Genomic DNA, 24,291 nt, shown 5'->3' on the forward strand with positions numbered 1-24,291 from the left:
GGCGAGCACGGGAGCGCCGCGCGAGCGCGCGCGCGCGCGCCGGCCCGGGATGTTCGCGGCGCGCGGTCCCCGCAGCCGCTCCGAGCCCGAGCCGGACCCGGGCCCCGACTGCCGCCGCCACGGCGGCGGAAAGGCGACGGGCGCTCCCCCGCTCCCCCTCTCTCCCGCCTGCGCCTCCGCCCCCTCCTCCGGTTCTTTCTGCAGCACCTAGCGGCCCAGCCCTCTGCTGGGGGGTCGCGGGGAGGGCGGCGGAGGGAAAAGAAAAGTGTCGGGCGCCCGGGAATGGTTGGGGAGCAGCCGCCGGGCTCCTTTCTGGGACCTGGGCTGCAGGGGTGACGCGCTCCGCCGTTCCGCACCTCCCAGAACCGGTCGCGGCACAAGTTCCCCTCCCCGCACCTTTCCTCCCGCGCCGGAGCCCCCTACTCTCCTGCGCTGCGGGGAGTTGGGTCTCTGGTGCCGAGCGCTCCCCTCACCTTTCTCTTCCTCCCCTGGGGCGTTGCAGGCAGATGAAGACACCCCCCTTCCCCCCTCCCGCTCCTGACCGCGCTCCCGGCGCTGCCGCGACTTCTTCGGTCCCCGGCCCGGGTCACCCGCCGAGGCCCGTGACCCCCTTCTTGGGACGCGTGGCCGCCGGCTTCCCACCGGCCGGCGGCCAAGGTCCGCCCGACCCCGGGGTCTGCGAGCCGGACCGGGCTGGGAGGACGGCGCAGGGAGCTGCGGCGGGAACGCTTTGGTGCGGGACGGCGGCGGCGGCCAGGGAAAGGCCTGAAGGTAATCTCCGCACCTCGCCCGGCAGCCACTGGCTTCCCCGGATTGTCACATCAGCTCCGGCCCCTGCCCCCGCCTTTGGGGGGTCGCTGCGGCCGGGAAGCGGGCGTCCCGGCTCGGGGGTGATAGCCAGTGCCTCTCCTCTCTGCGTCCCCGCCGGATGCACTGGATAGTTTACGTTTTCGCCTAAAGGGCTCCATTACTCTTTAGAGGCTGTTGCTCTTCAAGTCATATTTTTGATTGGTTGGAAAGGAGGTCATGAAAGAGGGCTGGGCATCCCGAGAATCGAGGGACCTGGGGGCTTTTTTGGTTTGTTTTTGTTTTTTGCACACCTTAAAAAAGCTGGAATGATTATGCCTGAGTAGAAAGTGTCCCCTAAAAGAACCTCTTCCACGAAGTGTTAGCTGTTAAGTAATAAGGAACCTCAGGGACCACATGCAGATTGGATGAGATATAGGGAAGGAGGGATAGTAGTAGAAGAGAAAAAGAATCCGTGTACCAGGGAGTTAAACAAAGAGCATTATTAACAAAGTAAGGTGTTAATGGGCCCACAGGTGTCCCTAGATGCTGTGGCTGCTTAATGGTCCCAAGGGGTGATATTTTTGGATAACCAAGTAACCGTCATCAGAGATTTTAAAGGGCATAATAGATATTTTGGTAGCTGTTACATATGACTTAAACCATTGAGCAGAATTTTAATAGATCATAGCTTGCTTCATGGTCAGGGTGAGAAAACTGCCCCACTTTTTCCTGGATGGACAGTTAAAATGCCTAAAAATGGTTAATTACTAACATATAAGCTATCATGAATGTTTGAAAGATAATATTATCATGAGACTACTATGGCAAATGTACAGCCAGTGATGTTCCAAGTTGTGTTGAGTCTCAGTCATAGCTGGACTCTGGGCTTCAGCTCATTTACAATTCCACAACAGGAGTGGACAGTGAGCCAGGAATAGGGATAGAGCCCTAGCTTGGACATTAACTAGCTCGGTGACTTACCGGTAACTTCTGGGTCTGTTTGGTCTAGTTCTACTTTCCAAAGGATTTAGTCTTAACCGATATTCCATGAGACTCCTTTATGAAATATATTTGCTTTTATTAAAACATAGTATTGTCTAGAGTTAGAAGGAGATTTGGGCCTCATAGTTCTTTGTTTTATTATTTTCCTGATGGTTTTTAATATCTAGAAAACTTAGAAAATTGTTATCTCTGTAATGACTTATTGTGGTACAGGTTGTTCTTTAGTCACATTTGTTACTGATTTTGAGTCAGTTTTCCTTTAATAGTCAGTGTGTGAACCTCTCTGATTCCTGGGAATTCTACTAAAGTGTATCTGTGTATGTGTATTTTTGCAGACATTACAGTTTAATTGATGAGATGAATCATGAGATCTCCAAAGAAATAAATTTAAGTTCATTAGTTGAATCACTTTCTAATACTCAGGCCCCATTAAGAAATGTACAGATAAAAATGGACTCACAAATTTAGTGGTTAAAAAAGGAGTATAGGTTCAGGCCTCAGACACTTAACACCCCCACAAAATACCTAGCGGTGTAACCTTGGGCAAGTTACTTAACTCCAGTTGCCCTCCAAAAGGCAAAAAAAAAAAAAGTATAAGATAATGGTTTAGACAAGTTGGTTTGCTATATTAGATTTACTTGCTTTACCAAAATTTAAGAAGAAAAAGCAAAGGTCATAGAAATTGCTGTTTTCTCATGGAATTTTTTTTCCTTAATTAACTATACAAAAATTCGAAGTTTGTGTAATCCAGGATTAATGATGGACTTGCTAATTGTTGATCATTTATTCTTTCTTTTTTATGTCATTGTTTTCCTGATGCTTGTGTTATCTGATTCTTTAACTTAAGAATTTTTCAATAGGCTTCAAGCTCCACTTAGCCAGCTAAGTGTGTAAAATGGGAAATGGTAAGAAATTGCACAAAGAAAGGAAGCACTGTTGATTTTTCATATGTCCTCTTATGTTAATTTTTAGTGTCCTTTGATTTTTTTTTTAAACACTTGCTAATTCAACACATTTTTCTCAGGTGCACATGCTTGTTTCACATTTGTAGGATGTATTATCCTTTGCTGGATACCAAACTTGTGATAGTAAAGATGGAGATATAATTTGACTTAGCAGAAAATAGAAAAGTTAAATTAATTGTTCAGACTTATGTGAATCTGCTACTGTAGTATAGTATCTCATTAACATAGAAATAAATAATAAATGGGAAATAATCTGCAAAAAGGAGTATTATGTCAGGAGAGATTTTTAATGCTGAGTAATCATTAAAATTTTTATTTTGTAATTACTATTTGCTTTATTGTGTTTCCCAAACACTTCCCTGTGTCATTTAACTGGTCACTGGTGAGTTGTTTATTTTTGATTGGAGGGTAATGATAGTAATTTAAGTGAGAGAATTAAAGTAAAATGCCAGAGCATCTATAAAAAGTTGTTTTTCTACAGTACAGTATTTTCATTGGTAATTTGTAATTTCATCAGCATTTGTTGTTTAACTGGGTTTTCTAAGACTGAGACAAAAATGTCTGAAAGTGAATGCATACACTTGTTAAATTAGGCAAAATCTTGGGATTTCTGGTTGCCTGGGAGACTTGGAACAATTGCACTTTGGGGATTGGGAGGTTAATGCACCTCCACTAGTCTTCTGTCCTTCCTGGAATATGCTTTATGTGGTCAAGTTGTTTATATTTGGAAGAGCCAAAGTATTAGGAGTTGGGGAAGGGGGATAGGGACTGAGAATAGAGTATAGGTATCTGATAGAAAAGTTTGCATATGGAAGCTTTATTAAAAATCTTCTCTTGGTCACAGTAGTATTGGAGGTATATGATTAGGCTATAATGGAATCTCATTTTCACTCAGCTTTCTGATTATTTCAGAGTTTATTTTTTATAATTTTTAATCTTTAAGCCTTTTTATTTTTATGCTTTTTTGGGGGGATGGCAATTGGAATCAAATGACTTGCCCAAGGTCACGACTAGTTTTTGTGTTAAGTGTCTGAGGCCAGATTTGAACTTAGGTTCTCTTGACTCTAGGGTTGGTGCTCTATTCATTGCGCCACCTAGCTGCTCCCAGTAAGTATTTTTGAAAATGTTGCATTGATGTTAGTAGTTGTTTAATAGTTGAGTGACCTTAATGTATTTGGCACTATTTAAGGGATTTTCATTGATCTCTGGAGGTTTTATTGGAAGGTAGCATTGATGACTTTTTAATATTTTACTGTTTCAGTTTTGCATCTTAGTTTGTAAGAAAGGTTGTTTGCTTCATTTATGTTTTGGGGCTGATGAAGTGATAGAAAATTTTTTTTGGTAGGGAAGATTTCTGCTTGACATGGGGATTGAGTGGCAACTTTTAATGAGTAGAAGGCAGTGGTTTGGTGGTAGGTATTGTGAAGTGATGTGTGTGTGCGTGCACGTGCAAGTGTTCCAGTAAGGCAGAAGTCATGAAATGCAGGATGAGACAAAGAGCTGAGAAATTTAGCAATTTTTAAAGGAGTACTAAGGTATAAACATATTTTGCTTCTGAGTCAGTACATGGCTTTTACTCTTCATTTTTAATTTAATTTTTGCATGTGTATTTTTTGTGACAGTGCTCTGATTAAGTTAGTGCTTTTCTTCCAGAATTTTGCCATTGTTCTTATAGGCCAGTAGTTTTGGTCTCAAAACCCCATTACACTCTTAATTATTGGGGATATCCCTAGAAGACCTTATATATTGATATTTACTGTATTAAAATTAGTATTATTATGAAAATTGTTTTGACCCTTGGGATTCCTGGACCATATTTTGAGAACTGGTCATTATCTCATGGAATGTCCTTTCTCCTTTTAAAAACAGAATATGGTATATTAAAGTCATGTCTTGAGACAGGTTATAATATTTTGACTTCTACTAAAACCGAAATTTTTACTATGCGATTGGCATTAAAATAATCTGTTTGGCAGTAATAATATCAGTATAGCAGCTGTCCAGCAAACCCATCTATTGAGAGCACACTCAGAAACCAGGAAGTGAGCAAGTGAGACGGTTAGTTATCCAAACTATTTGTCACAAAGTCCATGTATTGATTTAAAAAAAATCTTTTTGGCCCTCACTAAACCTTACTTTTTTTTGTTCAGTTGTTTTAGTTGTGACAGATTCTTTTCGACTCTATTTGGAGTTTTCTTGGTAAAGATATTGGAGTATCTTTCTCTAACTTATTTTACAGATGAGGAAACTCAGGCAAACAGGGTTAAGTGACTTGACTAGGGTCACACAGCTAGTAAGTGACTGCATTTGAACTCCGGTCTTCCTGACTCCAGGCCTGGCATTCTATCCACTGTGCCCCTAGTTGCCCTCAAACTTACTTTACATATAGCTTAAAGAAGCTTGATGATTTGGTTTCCAAATTCATAGTGACAAATAAGAAGCCAAATTGTCATGGGTAGAGACACTGACAACTGAAGCGAAGAAGCCAGGAGCAGAAAAACTACAAGAAGTAGACAGCTCAAAGCACAGCTGTCTTGGGCCATTTTAATGTAAAGGCAAACAGCTCAATAAATTCTTACAGTATAAAGTGTATCACAACAGGTTTAAGTAATTGATGTTTGCATAGTAAAGATAGAATCTCATTATACCTTTGAACTTCCATGACAAGTCATCTTCCTGAATTATCAAGAAAAGGCAAAATCCTATTCATTAACCTATTTTAAAAAGCCATGGAAATATATGATACATTTTAGAGAGATTTCCTTCCAAAAGGGCTAAAATAAAGTTTTAGTTTCTAAAGAGGATAGTAAATTCTTAGCCATTTGAGAAACTGAATTATCAAGAATGCCTTATTTTACAAGGGTTCTAAATAGTTGAGATTTTACTAGATATTTACTGATCAGCCTTTTTATAGCACTTTTGCAAAGCACTTTCCTCACAGCAAACTTGTTAGGTAGATAAAGAAATACCAGGTTTCATTGTTGTTAAAATTTTGTTAATAGAAAACAAAACCTGTGAGTACCAGTGAGAATTTATAGGTTTAATATCTAATGTCAAGTATTAGACCGAACATACAAAGAGGTATTTTAATAAAAGATTAAAAGAGTTAAGCAGTGTGATCCATTTTTATAATTGCATGAGAGGTATGAATTTTATAACTTTTTTTCTGTAAGGTAAATTTTAGAGTTAGTTTCTCCCCCTATAGTTAAGGTCCTTTAAATTTTTTTCATAGCTTGTATTTATGTATAATAGTATAGTACATTTTGAAGTACATTATAGTATAATATAGTATATTAGTATAGTACGTTTTTAATCTTTTGTCTCACTGTGAATAATACTATTGCCAGCTCAAGAAAATTAGTGTCTTTGATAAAAGGATTACTTTGTTTTCCATTTTTGACCAAAATACTTTATAGAGGTTGCATTTTTACTAGTATTAACATGCAGGTCTTAGAAAATTGATGCTAAATGTCAAGAAGCTAGAATGGCTTTCTTTATTATGTGTTCGGTTCTTAAAACTTAAAAAAGTTAAAAGTTCTTAAAAATATATTATGGTGTTTCCCAGGCTATTTAACTGAAGATAGAATTTGCAAATATCTTTGGAAGCAGTATTTAAGATTATTATGACAAGGTATTGTTGCTATTAGAGTAATGGTCAAGTTCTTTGATCTTATTCTACTCTCTGAACTTTATTTATTTTGTTTACATCCACAGTTGTTTTTTCAAAAATACAAATAGAAATTTCTAAGATAACTGAATTTTTATAGTTACTGAAAAAGCAAGACAGGAACAAATATTGAGATGTGATATGTTGGTTAGATATGACATTCTTTCCAGGGTATGTGTGTATGTTAGTAAACAGAAGTGGTTTGAAATAAGTGGTCTTGAAAAAAATTGAAAAATTTGATTTGTTCTACCCTAGATTGGTTTATTTCATACTCAGCCTCTTAATATATTTATTAAGACAAAATTGTGTTATACTAAAATTTTTTATGTCTCAGTAGAAATGTGGGGAATAAGGGATAGGTTATCACTGAACAGATTTTCCTGAGGATAAACAAATGGTTTCTTAGCTTGTTAAGTATCTTAGGGTATAGAATCAAATGTAATACTTGATTTTGTATTAAGGGCCAATTTAATGCAAATGATACAGTTATTTAAGGTTTTGTTACTATGTTATACAAGTCTGTGATTTTTGTCATTTCTATAAGAAGATATGCTTAAATCCTTGATAATTGGTTGGAAACTGGGATTTGATATTAAAACTGAGTATTACACTAAATTAATAACTTGGGGGGAGGGGTTCCGTACTGCTAAAATAAATTGTTCGTTAAATTTTTGATGAGCACCTGAATAGAAAACTAGACTTGTGAAACCATTCTAGATTATTAGAAAAAATTTCATTCATTTCTAGGATACTTGGAATAGCATTGGTTAGAGTTCAAGTGATCTGAAGCCCCAGACACTTTTATAGGTAACCTTTACCCTAAAAAAATAAGATGTGTTTATAAGATAGGCTTGGGTTGGAAAAAATGCTGGGAATAGAGAGGAGAAGAAAAAATGAATGCAAAAGAGTAAGTGGTCTGTGCTAAAAGAGTATCATTAAAAATCTATCATTTAGGGGCAGCTAGGTGGTACAGTGAATAGAGCACCAGCCCTGGAGTCAGGAGGACCTGAGTTCAAATCCCGACTCAGACATGACACACTAGCCATGTGACTTTGGGCAAGTCAACCCCAATTGCCCTCCAAAAAGCCAAAAAAAAAAATCTATCATTTAAAGTTATTGTGCTTTTGGGAGGCATATTTGCTGAGAATTAGCATACATTTTAGGTTTCCTCAGTTAACTTGGAAAACAAATACAGAAAATGAGGAGCTTGTTGCCATTGTAACTATCTATTAAAGTAAAAAAAAAAACAAACCTCATTTGGCATAGTGAGAAAAGAGTCCTGACATTGAAATAAGATCTAGATTTCAGATTATTAGACCATGAACAAATGACTCAATTTTTCTGGGCCTCGAGTTTCCTCATGTATAATGCATTCCTAATAGTATTTATTTCACTTTCCTCAAAAAATTGTTGTGAGGATCAAATGAGACATCAAGTATGTGAGGGTACTTTACCTGTAACATTCAGGGAAAAGTTAGTTAATACTGTGCCCATTTTGAATGGAAATTTTTCCAGTATGTTTTGCTCCTTGCTTTTTTAAAAGTAATATACTCAATATAGTTTTAAAGCATCTAAAATTCAAAACAATTGGGAAACAACCTACTTATTGTGGACATTTTGTCTCTATTATTGAACTTACAGAACTGTTTTTTAATGAATAATCAATTTTCTTGGAATCTTTGGCCTAGCAGGATTTTTTTTTTTTTGGTGGTCTTTCAACTAATGAAATAAGCCTGGTGAAAAATATTTTTCTTTATTTTGCTGATTTCTCTGATCACTTTGGAATTTTAGAAAAGTTTCCATGTATCTGCCAGGGGCAGCTGTAGCTCAGTTCTTGTTTTGTCTCTCTCCTCCTGCCAAGATCATGGAAAATGAGGAAAATGTGAGGGGAGGGACCATTGGGCTAGCTATTGTGTGAGTTAACAGGATCATAGATCTAGAACTGGAAGAGATGTCAGAAGTCACCTAGGCCAACTTCATTTTACAGCTGAGGAAACTGAAGCCCAGAAAAGTTAAGTGGATTCCTTAAAGTCTCCTATAAGGGAGAGTCAGAGGTGGGGAGACCAATTAGTAGGCTAATGCAAGGGTCTAGGCAAGAAGGGATGAGGACCCTGAACTAGGTAGTGTGAGTGGAGAGAAAAAGAGAATGCTTACAAAAAAATGTTGTAGAGGTTGTTGTTGTTTAGTTATGTCTGACTCTTTGTGATATCATTTGGGGTTTTCTTGGCACAGATGCTGGAGCAGTTTGCCATACCCTTCTCCAGCTTATTTTACAGATGAGGAACTAAGGCAAACAAGGTTAAGTATCTTGCTTAGGGTCAGCATAGCTAGTGTCTGAGACCAGATTTGAATTCAAGATGAGTTTGCCTGATTCCCAGCCCTGTGCTCTATCCACTGACCACCCAGTTGTAGGGATAGAATTGACAAAACTTGGTAACTGATAGGATATGGGAGGTAAAGAAGAGGGAGAAAGCTCAAGAATGACTGTAGGTTATGAGCCTGTGTGATTGGAGGAAAATAAGAAAGTTTAGAAGAGTGGACAGAATTTATTGGGGAAAAGTAAGGAGTTCATTTTGGGACATGTTGAGTTTGAAAAGGGTAGGACATTCAGGTAGAGGTATAGCAGGCAGTTGATCTTGTGGGACTGGAATTCAAGAGAGATAGGGATATCTGGATATGTAAATATGGGAGTCATTTGTATAAGAGATGAAATAGGAACTGATATAGTCATGGAGATAGCTTACAGCAGAGATCTTAAGGTTTTTTGCCTCATGCATGAAATATTTTAAAATGCATCAAGTAAAATACATAACATTAGAAATGAAACCAATTACATTGAAATACAATTATTAAAATACGGAAAAAAGACAAATTCACAAACCCTTGGTTATATGAGTACCTGGTGTAAAGAGAAAAAAGAAAGTGTAATGAAGCTATTATCTTAGAGAACTAATTAACTACTTGGATGATGTTGGGAAAATCACTTTCCTTTTCTGGGTCTCAGTTTCACAACCTACAAAATGAATGGGCTGGTTTAGATTATTTCCAAGATTCCTTCTAACATTCTATATTTACATTAAAAGTGATATAGATAGCTAAGGATTAAATTCTAATTTAACATAAATTCATTCATATCTTAGTCTACAAAATTTATATAAGTTGAATATAGCAAAAAAATGCAATAGTAGAATTTTGATTAGATCATATTAGATCTTCTGTTGTGATTAAGCCTCTACCCCTCAGATAATTGGGTGGTGGGATAGAATGCTAGGCTTAGAGTCCGGAAGGACCTGACTTCAGATCCAGTCTCAGACACTTAGTAGCTTTGTGACCCTGGCCAAGTCACTCAACCTCTTTGACTCAGTTTCTTCATTTTTTTAATATGGGAATGAGAAGGGAACCTCAGCTCTGGGAGGTGTGAAGATCAAATCAGATAATATTTGTGAAGCACTTAGCACAATTCCTGGCACATAGCAGGTGCTATATAAATTCCAACTGCTGTTATTATTATATTATATTATAATATTATTATTGTTGTTGTTGTTATTATTATTAGCTAGTTGGAAGTTGGAAGACTATTGGAGTTGGGAAGACCTGAATTCAAATCTATACTTCAAATACTTATTGACTGTGTAGCCTTGGGCAAGTGATATAACTTGTCTAACTCATTTTCTTCAACTATAAAATGGGGATAATACTAGCTCAGGTCAAATGAGATAATATTTGTAACGTGCTTAGCAAGTGCCTGGCACATAGTAGACACTTAAGTACCTCTTCCCTCTCCTCTCTCTTCCTTATGGTTTATTACTAGGACCATACTTAAGGCCCTTATGTTTGTTTCATCTCGTTTCTGTGGGTACAGTCAATCTCTGTTTGATTAGACATCCAGAGTGTGTTCTGAATTGTTACCTAAAGAATTGTACTTTATCACTTCTAGATGTGATTACCCCAGGGGCCACACTGTTGTTAATGTTAGTCACTGTTTTGGTTATTGTGACCAATAATAGCATTCCTGAATCTTTTATGATTTTTTATTACCGAACCAAGTTGTTCTCATCGAGTTTGGTTTTTGTTTTTTTTTAACAAATATCCCTTTTTTCATTGTCTCCTTTTTAGGTAGCATCTCTCTTGTCCTACCTTAACATTAATAGAAGTATCTCTCACTTAGCAAAATAGGTGAATTACAAAGTAACTTAACATATTTTAGTTAATTATTAAATGTGTACGTGATACTGGCCACACTACCTATCCCTCAAATCCTATGCTTCATCACGGTGTTGGGGCGATTCTGAGTTCTCAAAGGCCAGCTTAATTTAGCTCTGGCAGATCCTGAAAAACCTCAGAGAAGTGATCTGGCAACAGATACTTTTCATCTGAGGATCAATCTAGTCAGGCACAAGAGAGTTATCACCAGAAAGTTGACTGCCAAGTGATTCAACATTTTTTGGATGTATCAACTCATAGCAGTCATCTGCTTAATGGGATTCTATCAATTCTAGTGAAGATATTACTTCATTGTTGATGACATCACAGATTTTTTGAAGTTAAAAATGCCAGGAGCTTCCCTCACACATGGGCACAGCCAGAAAGCTCCTCCAGATGTAGGACATTTTGTGGGTTGACACCTACTCAAAACCATAGTTCAGAAGTGCTCACTAATATGCTATTTTCCATCTTGTTCTAGTACCTCTGTAATGGAGTCTTTTTGGTCCAGTATACTTTCTGATTTTGTTTCAGTTAGTCCATAGGTGAAGAGCCAGTTAATAAGCCTGGTTTTCCTCTTCTGTTCTTGACTGTTCTTGCTTTGAATCCATTCACCAACTGAACCAACTCTGTATATTCAGGAACATTTTCTGCTCTCTATTGACAGGTAGACTCTCAGATCTGAGTCTTTCACTAACCCACTTGAACAAGTCTGAAATTCACTGCTCTTTTGACCACTAGTTTCTGCAATACATGTGTAATAGAAAGACAGAAGACTTTATACCGCTATTTTATTTTATTTTATTTTATTTTATTTTATTTTTTTAATTCAATTTTTAATTTATTAATTTGTTTGTTTCCTTTTAGTTTACAGGATTCAATTCCACAATTCCTTGAATTTCACATTTTGTCCCCCTCCTTCCCCTTCCCCCCCATGGTGTCTTATAATCAAGTATAGGATCTGTAAATACTTTCACATTATACAATGGTCAGGTTATAAGGATGGATTGTACCATCTGGAATGAAAAATGGTAAAGAGGACATAAAATCAAATAAGAGAACGAAAAAGATCAGGTATTTTGCTTCCATCTGGATATAAACTCAGTTCTTTCTAGTTCTTTCTCTGGATGCACGTTTATCTCTCCATCATGCGTCTTTTGGGATTGACTTATATCCCTGCATTGTTGAGAAGAGTCCAGTCTATCAAAGTTGGTCATCACACATACGTTGTGTCTGTAATTGTGTACAAATTCCTCCTGGTTCTACTCTTCTCACTCAGCATCAGTTTTTTTAAGCCTCTCCAGGTAAATATGAAGACCGCCTGCTCCCTGTTTCTTATAGCGCAATAATATTCCATAACATGCATATACCACAACTTGTTCAGCCATTCCCCAATTGATGGACACCCCCTTAATTTCCAATTCTTTGCCACCACAAAAAGAGCTGCTATAAACATTTTTGTACATATGGGTCTTTCTCCCATTTCTATGATCTCTTTGGGATATAACCCTAGGAGTGGTATTGCTGGATCAAAGGGTATGAAAGTATTTATAGCCCTTTGGGCATAGTTCCAGATTGCTTTCCAGAAAGGCTGGATCAGTTCACAACTCTATACCGCTATTTTAAAGATATTATTGAGAGGTAGCTTGGAGTAATGGATAGAACTCTGAACTTGGAGGTAGAGAGATTTAAGTTTGAATCCTGCCTCTGGCCATTATTAGCTGTGTAATCCTGGGCAAGTCATTTAACCTTTCTTAGCCTGTTTCTTAATCTGTAATATGCAGATAATAATAGTACCTTTCCCCTCCCGCCATTATTTTGAGTATCAAATAAGATCACATATATAAAATGTTTGCAAACCTTAAGTATTGTATAAATGTTAGTTATTATTTCATTCTCATCTTTTTCCATGGGGATCATATAGAAATGGTCCCTGGACAAGTAGCTTTTCTGTGAATTTATTCCTTATTACTTTGGGAGTTATTCTCTTTTGGATAAGTTATTCTCTTCTGCTTTTGTGGCTCGAGTGTCTCTGTTACCATAATTGTTTTTTATGGTGGCATTTTTTTCCCCCACTTTTCCAGACTACTTTGTGACTTTGGATTTGATATTAGAGCCAGACTGTGTACTTTGGAAAGAACATCTAGGCTGTACTACTGCTACTTTCTTGGGGTTACTGGGTGTTGTGTTTTCCCAAGATCTCAGGGACAGCTCAGGCTAGGGACCTACCAACTTTCAGTATTACCAAAGTGGTCTGATCCAGGGCAAATCTTATTGCTTCCCCTTTGGTCTGAGCTTTGCAAGTTCCTGATGTGGATTTGGGTCTGAACAATAGGCTTGTAGACTTTGTGCCATCTTTGGAGTTTCACTAGATTGCTGGTGGAGCTGGACACTTTTAGCCAGCTCTTAGGGTTTGGAGTCACAGAACTACTAGGTTTTCCTTTGGTCTAGGATTCCTACTCTGATTATTCCTCTACAGGTTACAGACTTGGATTTCTTACTCTGCTTGACTCCTGGGGTCAGCCACATGGTTACTGTTTGCTTCTGAAACTATTCCGTGTTCAGTACACAGCCTAGGGTTTGGGACCACTTTTTACCCTTGAAAGTCACCTCTGGGTGCAGGTCCCTTCCTCATTTGGCCCTGTACCTGTGACCTAGAGCTAGATAGTGGGTGACAAAGTTGCTGTTTGGCACCTATTCCTGCACTTATGCATGAGATTACAGTGCCCTGGCATGGGTCTGGGATCTTATCTTGCCCCTTGTGCGGAATCTTGGTGGTCTTTCTATCCCTGAGCCCTGGAATGCTCTCTGAGACAAACTCCTGGCTATGCCCCGTTCCCATTGTCCATTGACCTCTCTTATCTCCCTATACCAACATAGGCTGAAAAAATGATTCCCTCTGACATTTTCTTGGATTTACTGTTCAGGACTTAGTCTGGTGCATTTTGTAGATGTTTGAAGAAATTTTGTAGAGGGCAACTTGCAGTACTTTTTGGCCCTATGACTTCCTGTTATTATTTTATATTTCATATTTTACAATCTGTTGGATAAAGTGGTAGAATAAAAAAAATCTGCTTTTGTAGTTGAATAAAAGAACTAGACTATAAGCTTATCCCCCTGTAGGCTCACTCAAACCATCCTTGGTACAACTCCAGTAGCAGACAGGACTTCAGGGACGATATGTTCCATGTGATTTTTTATTTCCTCTGCAAAGTCTCTAAAATGTTTTTTTCCCCATGTGGCTTGGAGTTTGTATTTGGTATAATTATATGTGTTAGAAATATTGTTTTTAAGTGTTTTATGCACCAACTTCCAGGTGATTGTGTGTAATACTTTTGTTAGGTGATAGTGGTACAGTTCTAGTACTGTTAGATGGTTTGAGTTCTTCATGATATTTTGAGATCTGCATTTGTAATATGGGGATTTGCAATCTGTAAATCCATGAAAGATGGTGAACTTAATTTGCAATTCTAGCCACCAGGTCAGGTCTTGCTTAGTAGTCAGTATTGTGGTGTATGCTTTTTGCCATTTCCTTGCATTATTAAGTCTGAACTCCTTACAGATAACCCTTATGTGATTGTTGTTGTCAGTGATCTGGTACTGAATTACATCATAAGCCTCTCAGGTAGGAGCAATATAATTTGTCAAAGTTACTGACCTTGGAGGTTGGACTAGTTTTTCCCAAAATCCCACCAAATGTAGGTTAATCTAGTTTCTTTTTAAAAGGTATTGAAGCTGTGCATGAGTGTTGAATAATCTATAAGCATCTCATTATGTTACAATATTAGACCTAAACTCCAGCTGGCCTTTTCTGTAACACCCTCTTCTCTCTATCCTTCCCTCTCTCTCCTCCCCTCCTTCCCCTCCCAGAAATTCAGCCATTTGATGCTTCTTTGTTGAAATATTGTTGATCAAGTTTATGTGGATGTTGCCCATGGAAGGTCTTTGGACTCCATTTTTAGTTCTTATTTCATAGACTGTCAAGAGGTAGACCACTTTTGCTTATTATACCAAAAGTGTTTCTACAGATTTTTGACTTGTTGATAATATACTCCAAAAATTTTTTATCAATCCTCTTTTTTTTGTTGTTGTTGAAGAAGTGTTAATTTTTCTATGGCTGCCTTGGGCTGATGGGCCATTTGTTTTGCTAATATTGTATTGATTTTTATTAGGGTACTTTCCAGTTATGTTATGGTTTATTTTTCATTCTTGAAAGCATATATTAAGACTGGTATTGCATAACTGTTAATTGACTTTAAACATACTCTTTGCACTGAGCTCTGATTTCATGATGCACGTAAATCTCTAGTGTGTTCAGTTACACAGCCTTCTCTTTAATATCTTTATGCTTGTGAAGTGTCTTGCTTGGAGATCAAGGTATTTTAGGTATTGCCTTTATCTATTGTTGGAGTGTGACCTCCAAATTCAGGCTTAAAGCCTTCAGTCTCTTGATTTTTTTTGACATATATTAAAAATTTTGCCCCAGTTTATTTTGTATATACATTGTTTATACATAGTTGTTTGCATGCTGTGTCTCTCATTAGACTGAGAGCAGTGACTGTGTGTGTGTGTGTGTTTGCCTTTCTTTGTACATCCACTGCTTAGCATAGTTTTTGACACAAAGTAGGTTTTTAATAAATACTTGTTGACTTGTTGAGTCCAAATGACATAAGACTAATATTGTTGGAGAAAGATTCCATGTATTGAAGGAACTATTTAATGTGTTGTTTGGTGGTAACACATAGCTTGATGTCATTTATGTATAACAAGTAATAAGATATTTTAGTTTGGCTTCCTCTTTAATTTAGAAGCCGTATGTAATTCTGTTTAGGAGAGATGATGATGGGATTTTTAAAAAGGCTCAAACATAATGGTCTTAAATTGTCCAGAAAAAATGCCATGTTTCATATAAATTGTTCTTTATTTTACTGTATTGGTGATATGTTTTAAATAGAGAACAATTTCTCAAGTAAGGGCAAAAAAGGTTCACTAACTTCCTCACTGTGCTTGGGTTTGTTTTATATTTTTGCAGTGTGTGACCAAGCCATGAGTGCAGAACTAAATATAAAGCTTTGCAATAATCAACAAAGTCAGTATAGTTCTTATGGTGCTTTAAGAAAGTTTGTCCAGTAATTACTGAATATATAATAAATTGCTCTTTATGCCCCAGCCAATTTGTCATTCTTGTGTTTATAGGCATTTTTGTTAGTGATGCAAGCTGTCAATTAAATGCATAGAGTATATATATATATATATATATATATATATATATATATATATATATATGTATATAAGCATATAATTAGCCTGTATTATAGAATCACTTTTCTTATATTTTGGTAATAGATATATGATGCCATTTTTTAACCTTTTTAAAAAAAATTATTTACTTTTAGTCTACAACATTCAGTTTCACAATCTCTTAAGTTTCAAATTTTCTCCCCCTCCCTCTCCCTCTCCCCCATAGCATGTAATCAGATACAGGTTCTACAAATACATTCACGTTGAACATTAGTCATGTTGTAAAGAATTATAACCAACAGGTTGAACAGTGAGAAAGAAGGGATAAAACAAAACAAAACACAAATGAGAGAGAGCAAATAGTTTGCTTCAATCTGCAGACTCTGTAGTTCTTTCTCTGGATGTATATATCCCTTTCCATCATGAGTCTTTTGTAAGTTGTCTTCTAACCTTGTATTGCTGAGAGGAGTTCAGTCCATCAAAGTTAGTCGTCATACACACGATGTGTCTGTAATACAAAGTTCTCCTGGTTCTGTTCTCCTCACTCAGCATCAGTTTATATAAGTCTCTCCAAGTTATTATGAAGTCCATCTGCATCTCATTCCTTATAGCACAGTAGTATTCCATTACATTCTTATACCACAGCTTGTTCAGCCATTCCCCAAGTGATGGGCATCCCCTTGATTTCTAATTCTTTGCCACCACAAATAGAGCAGCCATAAATATTTTTGTATATATGGATCTTTTTCCCACTTCTGTGATTTCTTTGGGATACAGCCCCAGAAGTGGTATTGCTGGGTCAAAGGGCGTGCACTTTTTTATAGCCTTTTGGGCATGGTTCCAGATTGCTCTCCAGAATGGTTGGATTAGTTCACAACTCCACCAACAATGCATTAGTAGTCCATATTTTCCACATCCTCTACAGCATTTCTCATTTTCCTGTTTTGTCATATGATGCCATTTATTAAGAAAAGTAGGATCATCCTTGCGTTTGAGAACAAGATGGTAAAAAGTTTTGTTAGTGATTCTTTATTTGCTGCTCTGAAGCATTTGAGTCAATAATTATGGATCTTATCTGGTTTTCACTTTCTCTTCAATAACACCCTCCCCCTCCCCCCCATATCAACTTATACCTCTACTGTTGCAGTAGCCTTCTGGTTGGTGTCTCTGCCTCAAATCTGTTACCACTCTGGTCTATCCTCCACTTAACTACCAAGGTGATCTTCTTAAAGTATGACTATGTCACCCCATCTCCGACCACTCCCCTCCCCCCACATTAAATTTTAATGGTTCCCTATTACTTTCAGGATCAGATATAAAGTTCTGTGTTTGGCATTTAACAATCCGGCTTCTTCCTTTTTTCTTACAATTTACTCCCTTCCATGTAGTTTACAGTGTTAGTCTTCTTTGCTGTTCCATATATATGTCACTTCATCTTCCAGTTCTAGTAGTACCTCTTTCATCGGCTGTCTCCTGTGCTTGAAATTCTATTTCTTTAGCTCTGTCTTTTGGTTTTTCTGGACTTCCTTAAGACTCAGATCACATCCCATCTTTTGTAAGAGTCCTTTCCTGGTTTCATCCTACTACTAGTTCTCTCTGATATCACTTCCCATGTACACTGTCAATCTTTTATGTTTTTTGCATGTTGTCTCCTCCATTCGAATGTAAGCTCCTTGAGGGTAAGAGGGACTGTGTTTTTGTCTTTCTTACCATATATAGGACTTAACATACATAGTTCTGGCACATAGTTAGATGCTTAATAAATGCTTATTCCTTGACTCCTTTTAAGACCTCTTCTGACTCTTTGGACTTCTGCTCCAGTTTCCTTACTCTGGAAGATGCCACTACCCATGCAGCCTTTTCATGCTCCTCCAGTGGCCTTTTCTTCTGTTTGGTGAGTTCTTCCCAGAATCTCCAGTTTGAGGAAGTGCCCAAGTAAGCCATACTCATTCCTTCATTCTTGCCTTGACTTTGCTTCTGACACTCTGAACTTCTTCTCCATCATGTGAGTAACCCTCTTAGCACTTTCTTTTTATGTGTTGTCTTCCTTTATTAGAATATAAACTCCTTGAGGACCTGGACTGTCTTTCTTTCTGCTTTTATTTTTATTCCTAGCTCTTAGCATAGGCAGCATAGTAAGTGCTTAATAAATGTTGATGTAATTGCTCCATTGTTCATCATATTAATGGTGCACAAGCTTTATGTTTCTTGTTTGGTCCATTTAGCATTTTTTTTTTTTTAGACTATTGCAACCTTATAGACCAGAAATTTTACACGGCCTTGTTCTCTTCATATCAAAACCCTTTGACATCATCTCCTACCTTTTTCCCTTATCTTTTTGCCATTGCCAGACCTCTATATGCAATAGATTTCATCCCCTCCTGTTTCATTCTTAATCTCCTCATTTTCTCTTTAATCTTAAGCCTCTTTCTATCAAATTGTTCTCTCTGTCCTACATTCAAACTTTCCTGTTTTTCACCCATCCTTAAAAACTTTCACTAGATCTTGCCATCTTATATCTTTCTTTCCTTTCTCAAACTCCTTGAAAAAACTGTCCATATTTGCTACCTCCACTTTTTATCTCTTCAACCCTTTTCAGTCAAGATCTCTTAGATGAAAGTGTGCTCTTCAGTGTTACCAGTGATCTTTTTTTTTTTTTTTTAAAGCAATTGGGGTTAAGTAACTTGCTCAAGGTTACATGGCCAGTTAATTCTGGGTGTGTTGCTAAGTATCTGAGCCCAGATTTGATCCCTGGGTCATCCGGACTCTGGGGCCAGTGCTCTTACTCACTGTGCTACCTGGCTGCCCCCAAGGATCTCTTAATTGAAAAATCTGATAGTCTTTTCTCAGTTGTAATACTTTCTGTATCTGTTTGCTGCATTTGACACCATCAACTTTGAGTTTCTTTAATGCTACCCTCTCCTGATTTTCTGTGAACTGATTTTCTGACCATTTTTCTCAGTCTCCTTTGCTGTATTATCTATCATGCCCATAATTGTGGGTGTTTCCCAGTGTTCTGTTCTGGGCCCCGTTCTCTTTTCCCTCTACATTTTCTTGGTAATTTTATCACTTTCCATTAGTTTAAGTATCATTTCTGTGTTGATGATTTGAAGATCTAAATATCCAGCCCAAGATCTATATATCCAGCTCCAGTCTTTCCTGAGCTTCAGTCCTCTATCATTTAATCTAATCGTAATTGCTGTAGTTGACATGGGAGTCAAAATAATTTTCTTAAGTGCATTTCTAGCCATGTAAATCCACAACTCAGTCAATTCCATTGGTTTCCTATTGCCTCTAGGATAAAATATAAATTCCTCTATTTAACTTTTAAAGCCTTATACTAACTTACCACAACCTATCCAACCTATCTTTCTATTATTTGATTTTCAGCATTCTTGTCTTCTAACCAAACTAAGTTTCCCTCTCCTTAAATTTGACACTATCTCCCATCAAAGTGCTTTTGCACTATCTGTCACACATACCTGGAATGTACTCCTTCTTCTGCCTCAGAGCCCCTCTTCTTTTAAAATGAAGCTTAAAAATTACCTTTTTGCATGAAGCTTTTCCTGATTACTCCAACCAATAAAGCCTTCTTTTCTAAACTTCTCTTTAATTACATTGTATTTTTATTTATTGATGTTATATTTGTACATAAGTACTTGTCTCAACCATTGCAATATAAACACCTTGTGAATAGGCATTGTTATATTCTTTGTACTTTTATCTCTAGTACATAGCACAGTGTCTGGCACATAGAAGATGCATAATAAATGCTTGTTGATTGGTTTTGTGATTATTTCTTTTCTTGCCAAACTTCTATAGTAAAGTTTTTTATTAACATAAAATTTCCTTGCTCTTTGTATTACTTCCATTTCTCACATAGTATTAACCTTTAAAATTTTTGTTTTCAGTTGCTGATTAAGGAAATCAAGAATTTCTGTCATGCCTTTGTTTTCTGCATTCCTTTCTGCACGCTTATTTTTAGTTGCCTTTAATTGGCAATATGATATTCACATTTTCTGTTGTGTGTATCAGATATCTAAAGATTTTTTAAATTAAAAGTTTAAATTGCATTTTCTTTTACTTTTATTCCCTTGGAAGAAAAAAAAATAAAACTTTGTAACAAATATGCATGATCAAGCAAAAAAAAGTTCCTCTTGGTCACATCCAAATATGTGTATCTTATTCTTGCATATATTCACTTAATCACTTCTCTGTCAGGAAGTGTGGGTAGCGTTTTCTTCATCATTGGTCCTCTGGAATACTAGATTGATTAATTGCATTGATCAGAGTACTTAAGTCTTTCAGAGTTGTTTCTTTTTAGATGTTATAGTATAAATTATTTTGGTTCTGCCTACTTGATTTTGCATCAACTCATACCAGATTTCTCAGAAACTGTCTCCTTCATCATTTATTATAGCACAATAATATTCCATTATATTTGTATATCATACTATGTTTACCCATTCACCAGTTGATAGATATTCCTTTAGTTTCCTAGTCCTTTGGTACTACAGAGAGAACTGCTATAAATATTTTGGTATATATGGGTCTTTTCTCTTTTTTCTTTGCTCTCTTGGGAGTGTAGTACTAGTAGAGGGTATCAGGTACCTTTTTTCCCCCACATATATCTTCAGTAGCCTTTTCAATTTTGTTCTTCCATGGTGGTGTTTTAGCTCCAGGTATAATTACAGTGGCAATATACTTCAGAATACTTTGCTTGACGCAGAGGAGAGTAACAATTATGGTAAAACAACTTGCCTGTTCTGAAAATATTATATCAGAAAACTTTGCTGTCTAGGAGAGGAAACATCTTAAAAATCTTCAGTGAATCTCTTTAGTGCTAGGGCATTAAAATACTGCACAGGTTCTTAATTGAAACCCTTTTCACCTCTTCCTTTCTTGCAGCACCTGGAGTTTTCACATGTAGAACCCCCCTTAAACTATCCCATTCATAGCTGTACCTCGTAAGTGACTTATGTGTATACTTTATCAGACAACTGGAAGATAACATTAGTAAAAAGCAAAAGACAAAACTTTTTTTTTCCTTTCAAACAGAAATAGCAGATTGAGTGACAAGATAAGATGTCCCCATTCATGTGTGGGATACCTCTCCCACAGATTGCCACACCACCAAAACATACATAGGCATGGCATGTATGGGAATGTTTATGAGGGTCCCCAAGTAGGAAACATGTATATAGGCAGACACAATGAGTCCAGGGTACACAAGTGGCCACGGCAATTGATGATTCTTACACTGTGAAGCTGCTTCTGATGTGTCAGGTGTTGTCATTGTTCTGCTCTCCACTGGGCATGCAGTCTTTATTCTCCACTGCCTGTAACTTTCCAGTAGGGAATTCCTGTGGTCTTAACATTGCTAAACTGCTCTCTGCTTTACATTACATTTTAGTAAGTTCATCTCTTCAGGATCATCTTTTCTGCTATCCTGTCTTTTGGTGTAGTGGCTAGTAAGCCTCTTTCTGGCAAGGTTCTCCCCCTCCCACTTTTTCGTATGCACTAAATATCCATAGCTGAAGTCTCTGAGCTCCTACACACTGACAGGCAGCTAACAAAAGCTGGCAGAATGCCCTAGTCTCAGAAGACTTTTTTTCTTGGTGTGGGCTTGAAGTTCTTAGCTCAAATCAACTAACTGATTTAAGGAGTTATAAAATCCTTCCTCACTCTGGTTAAATTGTTGATCACTATTTCTGTTAAATTTCTGATTGTTATACTTTGTCTCTAAAATTGATTTTAAGGTCTCCATCCAACAAAACCCCCACTGGAACTGTGTGGCAGCTGGGAACTGTGTGGCAGCTGTAACAGTTAGACTTACCTCGATCCCATGATACTCACTGATTGACATGCAAAGGAGCCTTGGGGCAAGAACAAAAGATTAGTTGGAGCAGACTATTAGCCCTCCTCAGTTTCTTATTCCTGCCATTATTATGCACATGTGCCAGCAACAAAATCACTGACTTTTGTCTAGCATAAAAGTGCTGGTGTTTACATGAATTATTGAAGTTATTATTGGACTTTTTGTTCATTATACAAAGTTAATTTCAGTTTCTATCTTTGACAAACTCAGTATCCTAGGACATTTACTATTTATCCTAACTGTGGCCTGCAATTTCTCTACTTCTCAGTACTTTGCCAGGATATCACCTCTCTTCTGTGTACCGTCTCCTCCTCCCTTCCTAATCTTGACTCCATGGTCCTTCATTCTTGGATGCCTTTTTTTCCTTAAGTCCCAGGAAACTGAAGTTGTGACAAGGAGTGGCAATATTCAAATTACAACAGCTCCCTTCATCAGGATTTCAGATATTTTATAAACTTAAATGAGCCTTCGTGGACATTTAGAGCCATAAACCAAATATGATATGGTAGTTCTGTAGCCATAGAGTATCATTTCAACACTATACTATTCTCTACTCTTCAATCCTTTGTCCCCTTGTCTTGCTTTTCATATGTTGCCAATCCCTAACCATGAGTTATTTTCATAATTCACTTAGTCTTTTCTTGCTCCTATTTGCTTGATTGGAGCTGATGGAAGTCTTGCACTAGTGCTTGGATGAATCCACTATAAGTTTGTTATTTGATCTCAACTGGGCCCTCACTGCAACAATGCAGCTTTTTATTTCTCCCTCACAGGGTTGTTGTGAGAATCAGGTGAGATAATTTATGTAAAGTGCTTTGCAAACATAAAAGTGACATGTTATTCTTATTGTTAATTGATTCTTGGTCTTATTTTCCATAGTGGCTCTTCAGAAACCTTTATCCTCCTCAAGCCTTCTACAGCACCCCTTCCTCTCTCAATTAGCTGATGTTCCCATTTCATACCTTAGCAGTAATTGAAGTCGTTTATGGAAAGTTCTTCTCCTCTGCCTCATCTGACAGTCCCTCCCCTCATCTTACATCCATTTGACATCATTTACCATTTTCTACTTCACTTAAGTCTCTGATGATGAGATAATCTTTTTTTTCAAGACCATCCATTTTACATGTATCCTTCTTACCCATTGATTTGTTTATTTAGTTATTTCCTAGGTACTGGTTTTTTATTTTTAGGGTCCATTTTTGAAAAATCTTGAGTTATACATTCTTTCCTTCCTAACTTTCCACCATCCATTGAGAAGTCAAGCAATGTGATACCAGATCCACATGTGGAATCATGAACATTTTACATGTATCCTTGATCCCATTTTATCCCATCTTTTTAAGTAGATTAACCCAACTATCATTCTGATTCTTTAGTCTTCAGTCTTTCCTTATTTATCTCTGTCAGTCAGTAAACATTAAACACTTGCTGTGTGCCAGGCACTGAGCTAAGCGCTAGAGATCCAAAGAAAAGTGAAAGACAGTCCATGCTTTTTAGGATCTACCTCACAGTCTGATGGAAGAGACAACATGCAGACAACCCTGATTTCTTCACTACAAAGACACCTGCATCACCACCGTTCTTTTTTTAATTAAATTTTATTTTTTTTCTAATCAGAAAAAAATGCCTTTTCTCCTTTTTACCCCTATGCTCCCCCCCCCGAATTGAGAAGAGAAACCCTTATTACAAATATAGTCAAGCAAAACAAATTTGTGCATTGATTATGTTAAAAAAATATATGGCTTGTTTTGCACTTTTTCCTCTATGAGGAGTAGAATATTTCATCATTAGGCTTTAGGAGTTTTGGTTGCTCATTTTCCTCATCAGAGGACTTGACAGTATTGTTGTCTTTCTAGAAATTATTCTTCTAGTTATACTTACTTCACTCTGCATTAGTTTATCCAAGTTTTCTCAGCAAATACCCCCTTCATCATTTCTTATAGCACAATAGTAATCTGTATTTATTCCTGTAACTTGTTTGACAGCTTTCCAATTCATGCATATCCCCTCAGTTTCTATTTCTTTGCCATCACAAAAAAGAACTATAAATACAAAATTTTTTAAAATTGAATTTATTTACTTTTAGTTTACAACATTCAGTTCCACAATCCCTTGATTTCCACATTTTCTCCCTGTACTTCTTCTCCTACCTCCCCCCCCCCCCATGGCAGCATGAGCAATCCTATATAAGTTTTACAAATGCTTTCACATTAAACAATAGTCAAGTTGTAAAGAAGACTTTTAACCAATGGAGTGAACAATGAGAAAGAAGAAACAAAACAAAACAAAAAGAGAGAGTTTGCTTCAATCTGCATTGACTATAGTTTTTTCCATCATGTGTTTTACATTGTTGCATTGTGAGAGGAGCCCATTCTATCAAAGTTAGTCATCACAGATACGATGTGTCTGTAATTGTGTACAAAGTTCTCCTGGAAGAGCTGTAAATATTTTTGTATATCTTTACAGTTTGTTTTGTTTAGGACTAACCCCATTCTTAACCCACCCTTCCACTAATTTCCCTCCCCCTCTCCCCCTCTCCCCCTCTC

The 24,291-nt window shown here is 37.3% G+C and overlaps 1 protein-coding gene across 3 annotated transcripts in view; it reads left to right on the forward strand.

The window, feature by feature from the left end:
• The window catches only part of SFMBT1 (Scm like with four mbt domains 1), a 184,696-nt gene that overhangs the window by 1,947 nt on the left and 158,458 nt on the right, over positions 1-24,291 (forward strand). The window lies entirely within an intron of this gene.

This window comes from Petaurus breviceps, unplaced genomic scaffold (assembly GCF_028583685.1).
Source record: "Petaurus breviceps papuanus isolate PSGF00001 unplaced genomic scaffold, PetGlider_PUasm1.0 227, whole genome shotgun sequence".
In the NCBI taxonomy this organism is placed as follows: Eukaryota; Metazoa; Chordata; class Mammalia; order Diprotodontia; family Petauridae; genus Petaurus; species Petaurus breviceps.